At 38.0% G+C, this 21546-nt stretch overlaps 1 protein-coding gene across 3 annotated transcripts in view; it reads left to right on the forward strand.

Annotated features, from left to right (window-relative positions):
- The window catches only part of LOC145683851 (uncharacterized), a 233456-nt gene that overhangs the window by 66157 nt on the left and 145753 nt on the right, over window positions 1-21546 (forward strand). The window contains exon 1 of one of the 3 annotated variants that reach the window (XM_081755455.1): window positions 4753-4877. The exons of the other annotated variants lie outside the window; for them this stretch is intronic. The gene's annotated coding sequence lies outside the window, so the exon portion shown is untranslated. Of the gene's footprint in view, window positions 1-4752; window positions 4878-21546 lie in introns of those variants that run through there. 3 annotated transcript variants of the gene reach the window in all.

Below are 21546 nucleotides of genomic sequence, written 5' to 3' on the forward strand. Positions count from 1 at the left end.
CTAACAGGCACAATCATTGGACATAAAACGTAAAGATCTCATTTTCAAGCTGTTAACCCAAACCATTCCGAACCGAAAAATAGTTGTATTTTCTATTGCTTATTAACGTTTTTTCACAAAAACTATATAGAGAAAAAAACATGGGGAATCGTAATTCAATTCAAAAGTGAAACAACATACTCCTAATACCTTAACCTAAAACGAAATCATTACATACTGTTTGGAACTTTTCCAAAATATATACGGATATTCCAAAAAGTGTCTGTTTTCAAACAAAACAACCAAATTACGGTTCGTTTTTTAAAATAAGCGAACGCATTCTGTTTCAAGTTTGGGCCGCGGTGGCGCAATGGTAGAGCGTTCGCCATTGGTGCATGGGGTCCCGGGTTCAAACCCTGCTCCCGCCAAGTGAACTTTGTGGTGGACAAACACCGTGTGCGTGGATTTTCTCGGGGTTCTCCCGTTTCCTCCCACTTTCTTCATTCCGCCATTGTCATTCATTTCTCATAATCAGCGTCTCCTTTAGCCTAACCGGCATAAGCGTGGGACGTAAAACTCAAAGATTTCATTTCTGTTTCAAGTTTAAACCGAACCCAAACCAGTTAACCCAGAGATGGCGTGGATCAATGAAACCTTGACCCACGACCCACTGATCCAGCAGTAGTGTTCCCAACGGGTCGGGTTGAAGACCGACCCGACCCGACCTGTGACCCGAATTCACTGACCCAACCCGGGCTGACCCGATTGACCCGACTCGACAACTCGACCCGAAGTGACCCGAGTGACCAGATTCGACAACCGACCCAAACTGACGCGAGTGACCTGACCTGACAATCTAACCCGTTTGAGAGAACTAGAATTTTACAAAGCTGCCACCAGAAAAAAAGGCTGGCTAACTCGTATGCATAAACCATTGTTTCGGCTTTTTATTTATAGTATAATTATCCTCCTCCTCCTCCTCAGTGTTCTGCCATTAATGACAGGCCACTTTCCGTGAACTAGGTAAGAAGCTTCAATTTTTGCGATTTCCCGCTAATATCTTCCTCGCAACACAACATAATGTACCACCCTCCTTATTACAATCTATCAATTGCAACCTTCTTGCACACTCTCGCTCTCCTGATATCACCCCCTTTATTACATCTCTCAGAATGCAATCCCTTAGCAAGATCGAAACTTGTGATCCGTCCATTTTTTAGCTTCCTTATATCGTCTAATATTGCTCTCGTCCCTTGTGCTTTCCATCATTTCCTAATTCGTTTTCCTCTCTACCCTGCTAACCTTCTCTACTTTCCTCCACATCCAAATTTCCAAGGTTAAAATTTAGGCAATCAACTTCGAAAGTCAAAATAAAATTTGAAGTGCTGAAGACAAAATGATTTTCTAGTAAGGAATGTATTTAGAACTTCTTTAAATAATTTTTGCTGTGTAATAAAGTGTAAACAAAAATTTCATCGCATTAACATTCCGATTTTTTTTATTTAAAAACAGCGTTGGTGTCTGATAGTATCATAAGGAACTAATTACACTGAAATATCATATTCTGTAGGGAACTACCTTTTATTTTTTTTATTAATTTATCTAGATGTTTGCAACGTTATATAAAATCAGCGAGTAATTTAGTGCCGAGAAAGTCAAATCACTACCACAATAATAATAATAATAATAATAATAATAATAATAATAATAATAATAATAATAATAATAATAATAATAATAATAATAATAATATGAAGGTTACCAAGAAAGTTGTGTCTCTTTTTGTGGAGCTCTGTATTCAATTGGAGCTCACACCGTGACTTGAATGAGAATGGAGATAAGGCGAAGGTCAATAGTTGGACGAGGCGAGTAGGGATGCGCTCGAGTCGAGATTCGAGTCGAGAAACACTTTGTAAAATTCGAGACGAGTCGAGACAAACCTATTTCGAGTCGAGACACGAGTCGAGTCAAGACTGCTCTTGAAAATATCGGCTCGAATGCCTTGAAAATTTTTCTATAATTTTTAATATTATTTTGACGGTATTTACTCAGAAGCAGCCTTGAAACCAATTGCAGCATTTATTACTTTAGAAAATTATAGAACGCATAATCTTAATAGTTAATCTTTCGAGATCAAGATTTAATTTTCAGCTCAATTCAGTTAATTAAAACTAATGTCGTGATATTGATTGTACTTCAAATATGATAATAATAATTGATTATCCACTTTGTATAAAACTATTATCCGTAGCCTATATGTAGTTTGTATAAAAGTATTGCGATAAAGTGAACTTCAAAAATTCTCTGAATGGACAATTGGCAGTCTATATTAATTTAGCACAGTTATAATTATTGTGTTTTTGTTCCCATGAACGCAATAGGACTACATATCTTCTGGATTATTCGCTTTCCTAACTATTTTGATGCTTTAATGTGTTGCAGCATATCACGAGTTACGAATAATAATAATAATAATAATAATAATAATAATAATAATCTATTTATTATTATTATTATTATTATTATTATTATTATTATTATTATTATTATTATTATTATTATTATTATTATTATTATTATTATGTATTCTGACTTTCGACAGATCCTGGGACTAATGAGGATTTTTTTATTCAATTTTAGATTTTGGCCTGAAAATGTTTCTTCCACTTTTGTCGATCTTCAGCTTCCTCTTTTAACTCCCAATATTTTCTCCTATCTTTCAAATCTTGGATCAGCTATGTTCTTCTTATTATTATTCCTCGCTTCCTTTCTATCTTTCCTTCTATGGCGCTGTTAAGAAGACAATTTCTTCGCAAGATGTATCCAATCCAATTGGCCTTTCTACGAAGAATGGTGGCTAGAGTGTCCTCTCCTCTCCTATCCGTTTTAAAACATCTCCGTTTGTTGCTCTCTCTGTCCATTTTATCTTCTCCATCTTCCTTCAACACTACATTTCGAAGCTCTCCAAATATTTCTTCTCTAACTTCCGTAATATCCATAATACATAATGTAACATTTGTTGTACATCACATATTATGATACGAGACTATTTTACATGGTATATTACAATAAATGGACTGCTCGGATGGAAAGAACTAGTAGAGATAGGTACCTTTCACTTCTATTGATAGGTATTTTTAAATGGAGTTTTGTAAACACTAAATCATAAAACAATAAACTACATCCAGTAGTTACAGTTTTGGTTCCCAACATAAAAGAAACATGGATTGTCCATGAGATATTGAACTTCAACCTTCACTCCTGGAAAATTTCAATTTTGGAGTTAGGCCACTTGGCATCAAAGCAGTTCACTGTAAGATAAATACACTCCTTACTTTACTCAAGTAACATAGTTGTTCAGGAGCCTAGAATTTCCATCCTCTCAAACGACAGCTGAACGATTGCTTGATACATAGGAGTAATAGTGTATTATGTTTTAGAGCTTTGGTGCGTCTCCGTATTTACACACTGATATAACTTTTAATATGAATTTATTTAGCTTTCTTTTGTTATTGACTTAACACCGACTTATCTCTGTTATCATCGAGGTGTTCATTCGCTAGACATTGATTCTGCGCACTGTTGAAGGAGAAATAGGTTTAGTAATTTTTATTTTTCGAAATTCACGTCTGAAATGTATTTCACTTACTTAGTAATCTTTTTACAACGCTATTTGCTTTTTCTTTCTTTCTTTTCATGTCAATTCAAAATAGTTTTGTTTGGTGCTGGGAGTATATTTTATATTCACCTAATAAAATTACGGGTTCATTTTATAATCAGTTTTAAATTTACAGAAACTATTAAGTTCACAATCAAATCGCGCTAATTGTTTAATGCAATTCGAAGGCAAAACTATGTAACACCTGTTAACATTGAGCTCTTTTGTGGTAAAAGTGAACTTCAGAAACACATAAAAGACTTGAAACATCAAGCTAATGTAAAGGAATTGCAAAATGTACTGCATCTTTTCTGTGGCAAGGAACATGCGGTGCACAGAAACACAAGAATCGTGTTAAGGCCAATATTTTTTTCTTTTTGCCGAACTTAATATCCCCTTCCATACCATAAAAGAAAATATAATGTTTGTTAAAAGAAAGTGCACCTAATATTTTAAAAATTTTGTTTGTGATCTTATCATGCATAATTATATATAATGCCTCTCATACCTTTCATACGCCTTTCATTTCAAACGTCTGACCGTGTTATAGGTATTGGATATTATTGCTGTATTCCATAGATTTATTAAATGTATAATACACATAGGCGTACATAGAGGGAAGGGAAGAGGCAGACCACTACCAGAACATCGCTCCTCATTTTTTATTGGTAGAATACCAATATGTCCTATATGACACATATGATTGTCGCTACTGTGCGAAAAAATGGTAACTTCTCATACTTTTTGCATGTATGGAACGAAAGCATTACGAAAATATAAAATTTACAAGATATAACTATTTTGTTCTACTAGTGACACTGAAGAGGTTAATCTTTCCTTTAAAACATAAAATTAGATCGAATTGATTAAAGAATTTGCGTCAGAGTTAATTAGAACAGAAAGTTTACTTTTGCATTCTGCAAGCCGTATTTACAAACTTCTTGCAAAGGATCACGTGCAGAAACATGTTTATTTTTATCATTTTAGTAGTGCAGGGGATCGAAAGAGCAGGATATTATCAAATAAAATGACAGATAATAGTTTTCATGAGACTTATAAATACAAGGTATACCTAAACATGAAACTAGAAGCGTATTTGGTTAAACGTTCATGATTAACGTTGGATGTGTGTTTATTTGCAGAAGGAAATAAACTAGTTGCCTACGCACACAGTATTTTCACGCGAGGCTCCACTTTCGCCTCGAAATTCATGCAAGATAGAACGTAATCTTTCTTTCAGGTAAAGTTAATAATTTAATTTAAATAATGCACTTCACTTAATATTATACTGGTGCACTAACAATAATAATGATTGATCAATGAAAAAGCATGGTTAACTTACAGAGTTTGGACGCCAGTGTCCACCTTACTCGCCAATGATTGTTTTTTTTTTTTTTTTTTTTAATAGTTATTTAAAATTTCCATTTACGAATAGAGAGATTAACTACTTCCAGAGCCCAAATATATATATTACAAAGTATCAGTGATTTAGGGGGCGCGGTGGCTTAGTAGTAGAACGCTTACCTCTGGTGTGTGGGGTCCCTGGTTCGATTCCCGGCGAAGTAAGTTTGTGGTGGACAACATCGTGCTCGTAGGTTTTCTCGGGGTACTCTCGTTCCTTCCACTTTCTCATTCCATCAATTCTTCTATCATTCACTTGTTTTAATCATCGCCTTTCTTAGTCTAACAGGCATAAACGCGAGACGTTAAATTCAAAAGTGATTTAGTTAGAGGAAAAAATATTTACCGGAACTCATGAATTCAGCCAGTGTCCATATGGATTCATACTGGGTTTCTATCTAGTGCGTTCCGGTCGAACCAAATCACTGTACATTATGGTAATAACAATACAGTGAAATCTCCCTTACCGGACACCTCCATAATACGAACAGTTCAGTCTATCCTGGCAAAAATATACGTATTCTTATGGGATAGAATCCTCCTTTTCCCCGACACTCTGAGATAGGGACACAGACAGTGTTCGTTTCCCTTAACGTTTGGGTGACCTTTTCACAAAGGACAGAAATTATTTGGTTTTCATACGTATTTAGCGCAGAAACTATTTTCTGTAATGTGAAAACAAAGTTTACGGTACTGTATAGTAGAAACTAATGTTAGAGGAATGCACACTGCAGACAACTGTTGCAGATTTTTCCTCAAGAAATTCATAAATCGTCATAATTGATTAGTTCTATCTACATTTTGAATTTAACATTATTTAACATTAATGTTGCATGTTATTATTTCATTACTTTTACTTTTTGCACAGTCGGAATGCTAATTAAGGTGAGAAAACATATACTTGAAAAGAAAATTATCACGCATGAAGTAGATATATTTTGCAATACACTTCAAGATAAATACATCCTTCCTTGCTACTTTTGTTCCTTTACAGAGGACATTTCTCCTAATAACTTGGACACTGTAGTAGTTGTACACAATGTTTTGATGTAGTCAGTATTTGCATTTACACTATAACTACGTAGCAAGTGTATTTATTGGATACTGCGTACTATCACCGCATGAGATGTGCTAATCTAAATTGCGTAACCTCGGTAACAAATAATTATGTCCAATCGATGTCTGTTTTACAGAAGTTTCACTGTAATAATAATTGATTCGAATACAAGAGAATCTTCCCAGGGAATGACGAATGCAAAAATTGCACTTCGCTGCAACAAAAAGTATTCAGCCGATCGAACTGAAATTTAGTACACACAATGGGAGTAAGAAGTGTCAGGTCTGAAAGGCCGCTGCTGAATATAGGCTAAGGGGTGGTTGATAAATAAATGGAAAACTATAACCTAGGTAGATGGCGCCACTTACATGTGTCATGTATCATAATGTTCAACCTCTTTAGTAATTTGAGCTGCATATAGGTTAGTGTGGTTCACTCCTTTATTGATCTTATATACCGGAGAAAATATATACGATAGTTTATTCTTGGCGTGAGTACTTCTCTGTTAGGAATGATATCGAGACGAGACGAGACGAGACTTTGTACAGTCTCGATCTCGTCTCGGTTGATAAGTAGCGGTCTCAGTCTCGATCTCGTCTCGAGTCAAAAATCGCCGTCACGGTCTCGTCTCGGTCAACAGATGCTGTCTCGGTCTCGAAGGCAAAGTCTCGGTCTCGTCTCGAGTCTCGTCTCGAAAGTCTCGAAATAAATAGTATGAAATTAAAATTGTGAAAGTATTATTATCGTACAGTCTGTCGTTTCCGGTTCTTACTTTTTGCCTTCATTCTTGACAGAATTATGGTATGCTGTATTTCTTCGTAGCTGATTTGCTAGCGCTAATGCTTTCCATGCGTGTGTTCCGGGTTCAATCATCAGTGGGTATAACATACCTGGGATAAAAGCCTAATAGTAACCCATATTTCACTTTCAGCAATAGACTTTGTCTGAAATAGCCTCAGTACTGTCTATAAAATTAAACTCTATTAAATTAACTCCAGTACTATACAGTAGTTTATTTACTTACTTTGAATCAGAATTGTTCAATACCTCCTAACGGATAACGCAACACATAGCAGCACGAATGTATTTAATCGTACCGAAATTGAAATTTTACAATTTCTAAGTTATTATCCAAAACACTCTGCTTTGATTGTCATTTTAAAAACAGAATATAACGTTCATTATCTTAACAAATAGAGTAAATTATTACTACCATATATTTTGTTTCAAATTGATCAATTGCTTTATTACCGTTTCACATCTCAGTGTTTAATTGACACATTAAAACAGGGACTTCCTTAATCTTATGGTGGGAGCTACGGCACTCATCTTTGCTATCTGTGATCTCGGGTTGGATCACCAAACAAGTTAGATTCAAAGTCTTATGTTTCGTATACTTCGCGTTTCACTTTAAGTACATTCTGTTTCTTATACAAGTTTATAAGGTCGTAATGTATTACACAAGTATATATCCAGTGCTGTAACATAGATTAATCTTATTCCTGAGTTCTCAGAGGTGCATGGGACCGCGGTGGCTCAGTGGTAGAGCGTTCACCTTTGGTGCTTGGAGTCCCGGGTTCGATCCCAATCCCCGCGAAGTGAACTTTGTGGTGAACAAACACCGTATGCGTGGGTTTCCTCGGGGTTCTCCCGTTTGGTCCCACTTTCTTCATTCCACCATTTCGTTCATTACTCATCACCCTTTAGCCTAACCGACATAACCGTGGGACGTAAAACTCAAAGATTTCATTTCATTTTTCTCAGCGGTGCATGTGATCTTTATTCGAGAAAACTAATTACGGTATGCGTTCATTACGCTGAAATTTTATATTGCTTGAAAATTACTTGCGAAACATGGACATACATATTATGTAAGTATATAGGTAATTCGAGCTATATGTATCTATTTTCTCTGTCCCGGCAAAACAAGTGATTCTTAACTTTCTAGTTTTCTTTTGTATTAATTTTCGTAGTTTTGCTGCAATATGAAGGATCAATTTTGTTTTTCGCTGTACGAATTTCGTTAAATTTTGGATCTGATTTTACTCTACCTTACCTTGTAAAAGTTATATACATACATGAACTTTAGAGGTAGACTATGCTAAGTCATTTTTATGGTCGAAATTGAGTTAAGAATACTTTTTTAATAGACTATGTTCTTTCTAGTGGTGTAACAATATAAGTCTAAAAGCATCCTATTACTTTGTAACTACTTAGTATAGTTTGAAAACAGTGTCATAGGTCTTATTTAAGGAACTGGTGTTTTCTCTTTTGTAAAATTACGAAATTATGACTTGGTTTAGTTTACCTCTGAGGTCCAGATATAATAAAATCATAGTCATAATCATAATCAACTATTGTCAATCCACTGCTGGATGAATGTCTTTCCAAGTCTCCACAACTATCTATCATGAGCAATTCTTTTTCAGGTTACTCCCCAGTTGTTCTTGATTTCGTCAAACCTTCTTGTATAAGGACGTTTCCTAGGCTGTTTTTATCTCGTGGTATCCTGTCTCGAATTGTTTTTGTTCATCGATCATAATTTCTTGCAATATATCCAGCACACTTTCCAGCCCATGTTAAAAATTATTCAATTAGTACCAGTAATTAGTCGCCAAATAATTCATTTCTACTGTATATATTTGGCCTACAAATGGTTCAAATCCGCTACTTTTGGAGCACAGACACACTACTTATTGATTTTCGAATCTGGCAACACTGACTCAATGATTTAAATCAACACAATGTGAGGACCTACATTTGGTCTAGCGGCTAGCACGGTTGACTTCGGTTCGCGTGGTCCCGAATTCGATTTCCAGTGGGAGTACAGTTGAACGACCGAAGTGGTTCGGTTTCCCTTACAACCATTAGCTCCACGTCTTCTTTAGGCGCCCTAGTATAATCATGGGACCTTAAACTAAAACAAACCAAACTAAAAATCAATGTGTATTACTAACTGTAAGTCCTTGAATAATTGCATATAGCTATATGGTATGGATTGAGTTTGAGGTGACCGGTTGTCAAACTAAAATAAGTGAAATGTAACTAAGGTGTATTTAGAACTTTTAATTAAACATGGTTTTGTGTACATCAGGCCTAAGGCTTAGGGGAACAACTAGTGTTACTGAAAAGTTATCAGTTACATTTAATTTCAGTTACAATTTGCTTTTACATGTATTGCCGTAACGAAAGCTTTGACATTAACATTATAAATAGCCCAAAGACTATGAAAAACGTCATCTTTTGAAACCATTCTTGCACCATAAAGCAAATTACAAGTTATTAAAATATTTTGCAGCTTACGTTGTTTGCACATATTTAGAATAATATTTAGCAATTTATTTAAGTTGGCAACACTGCTTAAAATAATGCAACTGCAACTTGTTTAAATTAAAACAAGCAAAAACTATTGTTGTAATGTTATAGAAGCAAACTAAAACAACAATCATTATAAAAACGTAACACAAATGTGTTATTTTAAGCAATAAAACAATCACTATCCATGTGTTTGGTATCTCTGAAACGGTTTGAAATAACAATTCTTGTAAATGACATTCTGATCACTTAAGAGCCTGCCTTACTAAAAATAATACAAAATTTACCATTTTTCTTTTGCTTGTTTATTCATCAGTGAAAGGAGATAATGAAATGCAAGTCACCACAATCATAGATAATGCTATTCTACAACAGAAAATGTGAACCTGAAGAATGTTCAGTGTTGCCATCCATAGAAATAACAATGTTGCCAGTAAAACAATTTCTTTAAAATCTAAGTTAAGACAGCGAGTAGAGGAATGAACTCAACTGCATTTGATTATGTATTATGTTGTTTTGGTTTCTTGAGAACTACTTTTTAATTAACATTATTATTTAGTTTTAATAACTGTATGTTAAAACTATTTTGTTTATTACAAACTAAATACAACTATTATTTAAAAGTAGTTCAGAGGAAACCAAAACAACATGATACGTAACCAAATGCAGTTGAGTTCGTTCCTTTACTCGCTGCCTTAACTTAGATTTTAGGGAAATTGTTTTCTGGCAACACTGTAATTTCTATGGATGGCAACACTGAACATTCTTCAGGTTCATATTTTCTGTTGTAGAATAGCATTATCCATGATTGTGGTGACTTGTATTTCATTATCTCCTTTCACTGATGAATAAACAAGCAAAAGCAAAATGGTAAATTTTGTATTATTTTTAGTAAGGCAGGCTCTTAAGTCTTTTGGAAGCATCTACATGATGAGACGTGATATGTCAGCAGTTTTCGAAGTAAAGTCTTTAGAAAAAGTTAAATTTTTCATTTCCTGTAACTTTGTTCCTTCATTCATTCGAAATACATTATACCATGATCACAGCATTTGACGCTAAGATATAAATTATGCGTATTGCACCGTCTATGCTATTTGAGTTATTAGAGGTCTCCAAAATGTTAATGTTAGTGATACTGTATTGTCCTTTGTTACACTGAATAATATATGTGGTATTGTGGTTTTATTTAATATCTAAATTAGAAATAGGTAATACCTCACATAGTTCAATTTGAGAAAATATAACTATTTTGCGTTCGTAACACTTCTTGTTTATATATAGGCGCGGATCCAAGGAAAGGGCTATAGGGGCTATATACCCCCTTAACGCGCAGGTATAGCTACACTGAATAAAATGAGCTTCAATCCTGCTTTACACTGGATAAAGAGGCAAACTATAGTTTAGCCCCTCCCTTGATCATATCCTGGATCCGCGCCTGTATACACAGTGCGTTCCCCGAATAACAGTAAGGTCCACCTCCTTAAGAAACCAAGGCAGATAGAAACATGAAACCTTTTGGAACCTTCAAGAGACATAAAAGGCAACTTTATGCTGAGAAGGAAAATCCCCCACAAGGGGAGCTAAAGGACGCGTGTCAAGTTAGACCAACCACCAACACCAAAACGACCGAAACATATCTCAGAATTATGGGCTATTTATGGGCTAATTAGTTGCTCTAATCCCAATTTTTGGGCTCCTACTGTTTAGCGGGAAATCGGATTCAAAGTGGGCGAGTCCAGCTTGATATCAAGCTAGAACCCCCCATATGGTTAGAATGGTCCGATCGAAAAAATTCAAACGCCAGAATTATGGGCTATTTATGGGCTAATTAGTTGCTCTAATCCCAATTTTTGGGCTCCTATTGTTTAGCGGGAAATCGGATTCAAAGTGGGCGAGTCCAGCTTGATATCAAGCTAGAACCCCCCATATGGTTAGAATGGTCCGATCGAAAAAATTCAAACGCCAGAATTATGGGCTATTTATGGGCTAATTAGTTGCTCTAATCCCAATTTTTGGGCTCCTACTGTTTAGCGGGAAATCGGATTCAAAGTGGGCGAGTCCAGCTTGATATCAAGCTAGAACCCCCCATATGGTTAGAATGGTCCGATCGAAAAAATTCAAACGCCAGAATTATGGGCTATTTATGGGCTAATTAGTTGCTCTAATCCCAATTTTTGGGCTCCTACTGTTTAGCGGGAAATCGGATTCAAAGTGGGCGAGTCCAGCTTGATATCAAGCTAGAACCCCCCATATGGTTAGAATGGTCCGATCGAAAAAATTCAAATGCCAGAATTATGGGCTAATTATGGGCTAATTAGTTGCTCTAATCCCAATTTTTGGGCTCCTACTGTTTAGCGGGAAATCGGATTCAAAATGGGCGAGTCTAGCTTGTAAACAAGCTAAAAAAAACATACGGTTACAATGGTCCTATCCTAAAAATTGAAACGCCAGATTTATGGGCTATTTATGGGCTAATTTGTTGCTCTAATCTTGATTTTTGGGCTTCTACCTTTTAGCAGGAAATCGGAATCATAGTCTGCGAGTTTAGCTTGACATCAAGTAAAAACCCTCCCTAAGGTTAGAAATCTCGAATCGAAGAAAATCAAACGTCAGAAATATGGACAATTTATGGGCTAATTGATGCTGTAATTCCTAGTTTGGGGCTGCTACCTTCTAGCAGAAATTCTTTATCAAATTGAGATTTGGCTTAACTTCTAGCTATAAACCCAGGGCTTTAATACTCCGATCAAAAGAATTAAAACCTCGGAATTATGGGTTATTTGTATTGCTAAATTGTTGCTCTAATGTCGAGTTTTTTCTTCTATCTTTAGCAAGAAATCTCATGCAAGATTGGTATTGATCTTAAGATAAGTTGGGATGATACTTTCAAAGTTGGAGTGAGGAAACATCGATGTTTATTATTGAAAATTGAATTTTTTGCACTCTCCGCAAATGTTAATCTACATCTCTACTAGTAAATCCATGAATTAATTTTTCACGTGTTTATGTTCATTATGTTTGGAAGTAAGTAGTGTATATAAAGAATTTATATAGTGAAATATCATTATTTTTTAAATAAATTTTTTGTGCAAAGGAAAAGCCTCTTTGCCGTTGCTGGGGTCCGCAGTGGCACAGTGGTAGAGCGTTTATCTCTTGTGCGTGTGATTCCTGGTTCGATCCCAGATCGCGCCAATTGGTCTTTGTGGTTGACAAATACCATGTACTTAAGTTTATCGGAGTTCTCCCATTTCCTCCCACTTTATTCATTCCACCATTTCATTCAATTGTTATTATCACCGTATGTCATAGCTTATAGATCACTCAACATATACACACACAAAAATGAGGCATTACATTCGGAATGAGCCTCGTAATATAACTTAAACATAACAATGGACAAATAATAATCAGAAATAATATCTTGCAAATGGTTGTGTTTTTTTTTTTTCTGTACCATGCCTACAGAAAATGGCATTTCTGACTACTTTTCCACTTTTAATTAGCTTAATAAAAAATTTTCCAACATGCTTGTGGATCACAATGTTTACTCTACTCTTCGAGAACTACTGCAAATAGAGTTATTCTTTATGCAATATCTTTATCATAGGTGAGATTACCTGTATATTTCTTGGAAAAGTAAAGCCTCAACATATGTTTTTAAAAAAATGGAAGTACGGGGAGGAAATGAAATATCTATTTAACGACCCCTATTAACCGAAGCTAAGGAAGATGGTGATAATAAGAAATGAATAGTGTGAGGAAACGGGAGAATCTCGATAAAACACACCCACAAGGTGTTTGTCAACCACAAAGACCACTTGGCACAATCTGGGATCGAACTAGGGATCACACGCGCAAGAGATAAACATTCTACCGCTGTGCCACTGCGGACCCCAGCAACGGCGAAGAGGTATCTCCTATAAAAAAATTAAAAAATAATATGATATTTCACTATATAAATTCTATATATACACTACTTACTTTTAAACATACTGAACATATAAACGTGAAAAGACAATTCATGGATTTACTAGTAGAGATATATATTGGCATTCGCGGGGAATGCAAATAAATCAATTTTCAGTTAACAGACATCGACATTTTCTCACTGCAACTTTCAAATTATCATCCCACGTTATCTAGAAATCAATACAAATCTTGCATGAGATTTCTTGCGAACGATAGAAGAACCAAAATCGACATTAGGGTAACTAATTAGCACACAAATAACCCATAATTCCGGCATTTTAATTATTTGATCGGAGTATTATAACACTAGATTTATAGCTAGAAGTTAAGCCATATCCCACAATTTGATGAAGAACTCCTGCTAAACGGTAGCAGCCCCAAACTCGGAATTAGAGGACCAATTAACCCAAAAATAGATCATAATTCCGGCGGTTTTTTTTTTTTTTTTTTTTTTTGGATCGGAGCATTGTTACCGCATCGCGGGTTCTAGCTTGATATCAAGCTGGACTCGCCCACTTTGAATCTGATTTCCCGCTAAACAGTAGGAGCCCAAAAATTGGGATTAGAGCAACTAATTAGCCCATAAATAGCCCATAATTCTGGCGTTTGAATTTTTTCGATCGGACCATTCTAACCATATGGGGGGTTCTAGCTTGATATCATGCTGGACTCGCCCACTTTGAATCCGATTTCCCGCTAAACAGTAGGAGCCCAAAAATTGGGATTAGAGCAACTAATTAGCCCATAATTAGCCCATAATTCTGGCGTTTGAATTTTTTCGATCGGACCATTCTAACCATATGGGGGGTTCTAGCTTGATATCAAGCTGGACTCGCCCACTTTGAATCCGATTTCCCGCTAAACAGTAGGAGCCCAAAAATTGGGATTAGAGCAACTAATTAGCCCATAAATAGCCCATAATTCTGGCGTTTGAATTTTTTCGATCGGACCATTCTAACCATATGGGGGGTTCTAGCTTGATATCAAGCTGGACTCGCCCACTTTGAATCCGATTTCCCGCTAAACAGTAGGAGCCCAAAAATTGGGATTAGAGCAACTAATTAGCCCATAAATAGCCCATAATTCTGAGATATGTTCCGGTCGTTTTGGTGTTGGTGGTTGGTCTAACTTGACACGCGTAGCTAAAGGGGGTTACTGGGGGTAGCTCAAAAATTTTAAATAGCAACCCCCATCGTGTGGTACCCCGTTTGAAAGGTAATCACGAGTAAAGACCACTTGTGAAAATTGTAAGTCTTTAGCATGTCCGTAGCCAACATGGCAGCCATCCGTAAAGGACGGTCGAAGTGCGTTCAACGAATAACACTAAAGCTCGTCTCCAGAAAAAACGAAGGCAGATAGAAACATGAAACCTTTAGGAACCTTCAAGGGACATAAAAGGCAACATTATGCTGAGAAGGAAAATCCCTCACAAGGGGGGCTAAAATGGGTTACTGCGGGTAACTCAAAAATTTTAAATAGCAACCCCCATCATGTGGTACCTCGTTTGAAAGGTAATCACGAGTAAAGACCACTTGTGAAAATTGTAAGTCGCTAGCATGTCCGTAGCCAACATGGCGGCCATCCGTAAAGGACGGTCGAAGTGCGTTCAACGAATAACACTAAAGCTCGTCTCCAGAAGAAACGAAGGCAGATAGAAACATGAAACCTTTAGGAACCTTCAAGGGACATAAAAGGCAACATTATGCTGAGAAGGAGAATCCCCCACAAGGGGGGCTAAAGGGGGTTACTGGGGGTAACTCAAAAATCTTAAATAGCAACCCCCATCATTTGGTACCTCGCTGGAAAAGTAATCGCGTATAGAGACCAGACCGTGTCCACAACAAACTCTAAAGTCTAACGTAGGTCTAGTTTGGAACGAATGCACAATACACATACCACACAACTAACACTATAACAGTATTGCAAATACAAAACATGCAAATTGAACTGAAACCGATAGAAAAGAGAGTACCATAATATTATTGAAAAATCTGAACCCTCCGAGGCTCGAACCCCGGACCGCACGTGTACTGAACCAACACTTTGCCATTGCGCTACTGTCGAACTGCTACTCTTACGGACGAGGAGATGTAGTTCATGACGACGAGTTGCCCGTGGTGGCGCTTTGGTGTTGGACAAACATACTTTAGCAGAGCTACTCTGTTTACTCGTGCACCACTATCAGATGTGCTTTTCCGACCAACAGTGCGCTACATTACAACCCGGAACAGTAGGTCTGAAGGACGTAGACGTGTGTTTGTGGTGGTGCGTTTGACTATCCTACATTGCATACATAATATGGTCTCTTGAACAGAGAATTGAAATTGTGTTACTCTTTGGTGCTACGAATCGTTCGTACAGTGCAACAGCACGGTTGTTCAATGAACAAATGTGCGCAACCCAATTAGTGTTTCTTCTGTACGCCATTTATTAATCAAATTCTTTACGACAGGCAGTGTGACCAATGCCGCAAAGCCTCGAAACCCTAGTGTTGCTAAGGAAGAAACACAGATACAAGTGTTGGCGGAGCTGAATGTGCATCCTCAACAGTCCATAACAACTGTGGCTCAAACGTGTGGTGTGTCACGCACAACGACATACAGAATCTTAAAAAAACATACCTTCCATCCATACAAACTACATATGGTCCAGGAGTTAAGTGAACATGATCCCGATATGCGTATCGAGTTTTGTGAGCAGATGTGTGAGGCATTGGCACGTGGGACCATTGTTCTGACAAACGTGTGTTTCAGCGATGAGAGTACGTTCTACTTGAATGGCAAGGTCAACAGGCATAACTGCCGATATTGGTGTGACACAAACAATCATGTATTTCGTGAAGGCAACACTCAACACCCAGAGTCGCTGAATGTCTGGGCGGGTATCTTAGGTAATCACATAATCGGGCCCCTCTTCATCGATGGAATATTAACGGGTGAGAAGTGCCTGGCGCTGCTGCAAAACTTTATTGCACCGTTGATTGTCGAGGCAATGGAAGAGAATCCGCAAGAATTTGGAGAGATTCCTCCCGTTTTTCAGCATGACGGCTGTCCTGCCCATTTTCACCGCCTTGTACGTGACTATTTAGATAGTGAGTTTCCGCGACGATGGATTGGTCGTTGCGGCACCATTGAATGGCCAGCCCGTTCGCCAGACCTTGCTCCACCCGACTTTTTTCTCTGGGGCTATTTGAAGACTATAGTGTTCCGCACGCAGCCGAACAGCATTGCAGAGTTGCGCCAACGCATAGTTGATGCCTGTCATTCTATCCCGGTAATGACTTTTACCCGTGTTCGAGAGGAGTTCGTCCAACGTTTACATTACTGCCAGGAAGTGGGCGGTGCATACTTCGAGCATCTCCTGCATTAATGAGGTATGTTCCAAATCATACTATGTTACTCTCTGCTTACAGGTTTGCAATGTTTCTTCGACCGTCCTTTACGGATGGCCGCCATGTTGGCTACGGACATGCTAGCGACTTACATTTTCACAAGTGGTCTTTACTCGTGATTACCTTTCAAACGAGGTACCACACGGTGGGGGTTGCTATTTAAAATTTTTGAGTTACCCCCAGTAACCCCCTTTAGCCCCCCCTTGTGGGGGATTCTCCTTCTCACCATAATGTTACCTTTTAAGTTCCTTAAAGGTTCCAAAAAGTTTCATGTTTCTATCTGCCTTCGTTTCTTCTGGAGACGAGCTTTAGTGTTATTCGTTGAAGGCACTTCGACCATCCTTTACGGATGGCCGCCATGTTGGCTACGGACATGCTAGCGACTTACAATTTTCACAAGTGGTCTTTACTCGTGATTACCTTTCAAACGAGGTACCACATGATGGGGGTTGCTATTTAAAATTTTTGAGTTACCCCCAGTAACCCACTTTAGCCCCTCTTGTGGGGGACTTTCCTTCTCAACATAATGTTTCCTTTTATGTCCCTTGAAGGTTCCAAAAGGTTTCATGTTTCTATCTGCCTTGGTTTCTTCAGGAGGTGGACCTTAGTGTTATTCGTGGAACGCACTATATATATATATATATATATATATATATATATATATATATATATATATATATATATATATATATATATATATATATATATATAGGGTGGCCAATTTTAATCTTTCCACGGAAATATTTCAAAAACGGTTGAACATAAATAAACTGAACAAAAACTCAAGTAGGAAATACTATGGGGCAAATCGAATGGTGATGTCATGGTGTCCCCCAGAGCCGCTCTTCAAGGGCGCCCAGGGCCCCACTTTAAAATTTTAAATGGAAACATGAGGCGAGTGACACCTAGTTCGATAGATCTTTAAAAACTGAAAAGGAATGTGGCAAAAGATTTTTTTATATCGGTCACCGTTTTCAAAATGGCAGCCAAGATAATTATGTTACCTGTATCAGTTAATATGAGTCCAGTAGCACTAATATGAAAACGGTTTAACATAAATCAACCAAACAAAAGTTCAAATAGGAATGCCATGGGGGCACATCGAATGGTGTTGTCGCGGTGTCCCCAAGGGCCACCCATCATGGGGGCCCAGGAATCAACTTTAAAATTTTAAATGGAAACATGGGGCAAGTGATACCTCGTTCGATAGACCTTCAAACACTAAACAGAGTTGTGACAATGAACAGAACAAAAAGTGAAACAGGAAATGACATAAAGCACATCGGATGATGTCGTGGTGACCCCCAGAGCCGCCTTTCATGGGGGCCCAACTTCAAAATTGTCAATGAAAAAAACATAGGTCAAGTGATATCTCGTTCGATAGGTCTTTAAAAACTAAAAAGTGTTGTGGTAAAAGATTTTTCATATCGGTTACCGTATTCAAAATGGGCGCCAAGACATGGTACTTGTATTAGATAAAACGTCCAGTACCACTAATATGAAAACGGTTGGAGATAAATGAATAGGATAAAATTCGTATAGGAAATCACAGAAGGTATTTATCATTCCAACGGAGAAAAAGATTATTAAAGTATAAGTGAGATAATGCTAAAGAGGAAATGTAATTCTTAGAAAATTATCTTTCCGATCTCCCTCCGTAAGTGAGTGAAACGGAAACGAATGGTAAAATCTCAAATGAGAACCCCACTTTTACTTGCAATAGGTATGGCTTGTCTGAAACACTTGGGTTTACAAGTGACTGGTACTGTAATGAAGTAATGAACCAATTCTCTGCAGACGACTTTTGAGGAAAACCAGCATTTGTACACGTTGTTCTAAAATTGCATTGTTCGACAAATTGGTTTCACATTTCAGTTGATTCATTTTTGCATAAATCATTGCCTGCAATCAAAATGAAAAATAATATTTAGCAAGAATTTTACCTACCCTTTTTTAAAGACACTTATCTGTTATAAAATCACATTTTTAGATAATTTTGTTGTGTAGATACAATTTGCAAAAACTAAGGTTCTCATTTGCAATTTCACCCATTCTTCCCGTCCCGCTTCACCCACTTACGGAGGACGTTGGAACGATGATTTTCTAGGAACTAGATTTCCTCCTTTGCATTATGGCACTTTTACTCTAGGCATCTTCTCCTCTGTTGCAACATTTTTGAGTCCTGGAATGATAAATACCTTCTGTGATTTCCTACAGGAGTTTTATTCTGTTCATCCGTTATTATCTTCAACCGTTTTCATATTAATGGTACAGGACGTTTTATCTGATACAGGCACCATGTCTTGGCGGTCATTTTGAAAACGGTGACCCATATGAACAATCTTTTGCAACAACGCTGGTTAGTGTATGAAGATCTATCGAACGAGGTATCACTTGACCCATATTTTCGTTTAAAATTTTTAAGTTGGGCCTGGGCCCGCATGAAAGCCGGCCCTGGGGGCACCGCGACAACATCATTCTATTTGCCCCGTGGATTTAATATTTGAATTTTTGTTTGGTTCATTTATGTTCAACCGTTTTCATATTAATGCTACTGGACGTTCATCTGATGCAGGTAACATATCTTGGGGGCTATTTTGAATACGGTGACCAATATGAAAAATCTTATACCACATCGCTTTTTAGTTTTTATGACCTATCGAACGAGGTGTCACTCGACCCATGTTTCCATTTAAGATTTTAAAGTTGGGCCCCGAGTCCCCTTGAAGAGCGGCCCTGGGGGCACCATGACTTCGCCATTCGATCTGCCCCATGGTATTTCTTATTTTATTTTTTGTTCAGTTCATTTATGTTCAACTGTTTTCGAGATATTTCCGTGGAAAGACTAAAATGGGCCACCATGTATCCTCGTCGCCAAAAGTGCCTTTACATCGCCGTAACGCTTATGTAACCGCGCAGTACTCTAAGGAAGGGATGGTTGCATAAGAAATTGTGATTAATTTTTAAGAGTTTTTATTTTGACTAGGGAAATAACGTAGGTATAGGGAGTAAAGGCATAGATTAGAAGCATCAGCGCACTGTCCTCTCTGAAAAGATTAGGTGCATTTCGCCAGCCCCCCCCCCACCTTGGAGTTTCGAAACAAAACCTATGGCAATCGTTTGTGCTACGTTTGTGCCGGAATGTACCGCAAAAATTTTCGTTTGTACCACTTCCGGTACGAAGTTATAAAGGTCTTAAAGTGGGGGGCTGGGGAAACGGCAGCCCCCCCCACCTTGGAATTTCGAAACGAAACCTATGGCAATCGTTTGTGCTACGTTTGTGCCGGAATGTACCGCAAAAATTTTCGTTTGTACCACTTCCGGTACGAAGTTATAAGGGTTTTAAAGTGGGGGGGCTGGGGAAACGGCAGCCCCCCCACCTAGGAATTTCAAAACAAAACCTATGCCAATCGTTTGTGCTACGTTTGTGCCGGAATGTACCGCAAAAATTTTCGTTTGTACCACTTCCGGTACGAAGTTAAAAGGGTTTTAAAGTGGGGGGCTGGAGAAACGGCAGCCTCCAAACTTGGAATTTCGAAACAAAACCTATGGCAATCGTTTGTGCTACGTTTGCGCTGGAATGTACCGCAAAAATTTTCGTTTGTACCACTTCCGGGACGGGGTTATAAAGGTTTCAAAGTGGGGGGGGTTGGAGAAACGGAAGCCTTAAAACTTGGAATTTCGAAACAAAAGGTATGCCAATCGTTTGTGCTACGTTTGTGCCGGAGTGTACCGCAAAAATTTACCTTTGTACCACTTCCGGTACGAAGTTATAAGGGTTTTAAAGGGGGGGCTGGAGAAACGGCTGCCTCCAAACTTGGAATTTCGAAACAAAACCTATGCCAATCCTTTGTGCTACGTTTGTGCCGGAATGTACCGTAAACATTTTCGTTTGTACCACTTCCGGTACGAAGTTATAATGGTTTTGAAGTGGTGGGGCTGGAGAAACGGCAGCCTCCAAATTTGGAATTTCGAAACAAAAACTATAGCAATCGTTCGTGCTACGTTTGTGCCGGAATGTACTGCAAAAATTTTTGTCTGTACCATTTCCGGTACGAAATTGTAAGGGTTTTGAAGTGGCGGGCTGGGGAAACGGCAGCGCACCCACCTAAAAATTTCAAAACAAAATTTATGTCAATCGTTTGTGCTAGGTTTGTGCCTGAATGTACCGCAAAAATTTTCGTTTGTACCATTTCCGGTTCGAAGTTATAAGGATTTAAAAGTGGGGGCTGGGGAAAGGGCAGCTCCCACCTAAAAATTTCAAAACAAAACCTATGCCAATCGTTTGTGCTACGTTTGTGATGGAATGTACCGCAAAAATTTTCGTTTGTACCACTTCCGGTACGAAGTTATAAGGGTTTTGAACTGGAGGGGCTGCAGAAACGGAAGCCTGCTACCTTGGAATTTCGAAACAAAATCTATGCTAATCGTTTATGCTACGTTTGTGCCGGAATGTACCGCAAAATTTTCGGTTGTACCACTTCCGGTACGAAATTGTAAGGGTTTTGAAGTGGCGGGCTGGGGAAACGGCAGCCCCCCACCTAGGAATTTCAAAGCAAAATTTATGTCAATCATTTGTGCTAGGATTGTGCCTGAATGTACCGCAAAAATTTTCGATTGTACCACTTCCGGTACGAAGTTTTAAGGGTTTAAAAGTGGGGGCTGGGGAAACGGCAGCCCCCACTTAAAAATTTCAAAACAAAACCTATGGCAATCGTTTGTGCTACGTTTGTGCCGGAATGTACCGCAAAAGTTTTCGTTTATACCACTTCCGGT

Source organism: Thermobia domestica, chromosome 4 (assembly GCF_964235325.1).
Source record: "Thermobia domestica chromosome 4, izTheDome1.hap1.1, whole genome shotgun sequence".
Classification (NCBI taxonomy): domain Eukaryota; kingdom Metazoa; phylum Arthropoda; class Insecta; order Zygentoma; family Lepismatidae; genus Thermobia; species Thermobia domestica.